This window comes from Rhagoletis pomonella, unplaced genomic scaffold (genome assembly GCF_013731165.1).
Source record: "Rhagoletis pomonella isolate Grant_MI unplaced genomic scaffold, Rhpom_1.0 Rhpom_scaffold_00002, whole genome shotgun sequence".
Taxonomy (NCBI): domain Eukaryota; kingdom Metazoa; phylum Arthropoda; class Insecta; order Diptera; family Tephritidae; genus Rhagoletis; species Rhagoletis pomonella.
Window position 1 is genome coordinate 90,113,459 of NW_023458556.1, and position 1,450 is coordinate 90,114,908.

The following is a 1,450-nucleotide window of genomic DNA, read 5'->3' on the forward strand; positions in this document are numbered from 1 at the left end:
CTGTTTTCAACCCGAACAAACCTAGCAAGCTTCGCATAGTTTTCGACGCCGCAGCCTCAGTCAATGGAGTGTCACTGAATTCAGCTTTGCTGAAAGGCCCCGAGCAGGCACAACCGCTGCTACGCATATTGTTACAGTTTAGACAAGGGAAGATCGGAGTTGCGGCAGATATCAGAGAGATGTTCTCACAAATAAAGGTACGACCGATAGATCAACACGCACAACGTTATTTATGGCGGAACGGGGACCCCAACGAACCTATACAAGAGTTTTTGATGACAACGATGATTTTCGGTGCAGTTTGCTCACCGTGTATCGCCGAGCACGTGAAGAATAAAAACGCCGAAAGATTTGAAACAGAATTCCCGAAAGCTGCATCTACCATAATAAATAATCACTACGTCGATGACCTGGTTGTCAGTTTTGATGTTGCACACGAAGCCATTACAGTCTGCCAACGGATTGTAAACATCAATTTGGAAGCAGGTTTCGAATTACGAGATTTCATATCCAACTGCAGTAACGTAGAGAGAGCGTTGAACAAAACACCACCAACAACGCGTGAAATAATTAACATGGAACGTAGTGAAACCGCCGACAAGGTCCTCGGCATGTACTGGAACACCAAAGAAGACGTATTCGAGTTCCATACGAAGTTTCATCGCGTACCGCAATCAGTGCTTTCTAGTGAGCGAGCTCCGACGAAGCGGGAGTTACTCAGCATCGTAATGGCAGTTTTCGACCCATTTGGGTTATTGGCGAATTTCTTAATCTCTTCGAAGATTATGGTGCAAGAAACCTGGAGGCAAGCCATCAACTGGGACGAAGCTCTTTCTGCAGATCTGACAGCGAAATGGATACCCTGGTGGAAAGAGTTTCAGCGCATCAGAAATTTTCAGATTCCACGGTGCTACTCGGCCAATATCTCATGTAGCAGCAACATAGAACTACACATCTTTGTCGACGCTAGCCAAGTAGCATTTGCAGCAGTTGGTTACTTCCGCGTGGTGCACAACGGCGTAGTGGACGTGACTTTCGTAATGGCTAAAACTCGCACCGCCCCTAATCGCTTAATGTCTATTCCTAGACTTGAGTTGCAAGCTGCAGTACTGGGCACCAGATTAAGTAAGATGCTTGTTAGCTACCACGACTTCAATATCAGCCGCATTCTGTTTTGGAGCGACTCGCAGACTGTATTGCAATGGATTTATTCCACCGAGAGAAAATACAAGGCCTTCGTAGGTCATCGCATTGCTGAAATCATAAGCGTAACTGTTCCCGAGCAGTGGCGTTGGGTTCCCACTAATAGCAACCCAGCAGACGCAGCTACACGGCCGTCAAATCCACCTAGGTTCAATACAGATGACCGCTGGATCAACGGCCCTGAATTCCTTAAGTACAATGAGCTACATTGGCCAGCCACTATTGTCGAGCGTCCCGCAGTAATGCT

The 1,450-nt window shown here is 47.0% G+C and overlaps 2 protein-coding genes across 2 annotated transcripts in view; one reads left to right on the top strand and one right to left on the bottom strand.

Moving 5' to 3' along the window:
• Window positions 1–1,450, bottom strand: part of LOC118734156 (integrator complex subunit 2) — a 228,323-nt gene that overhangs the window by 172,132 nt on the left and 54,741 nt on the right. The gene's annotated exons all lie outside the window — the stretch shown is intronic.
• LOC118734157 overlaps window positions 1–1,450 on the top strand; it is a 6,402-nt gene that overhangs the window by 1,443 nt on the left and 3,509 nt on the right. The gene's annotated exons all lie outside the window — the stretch shown is intronic.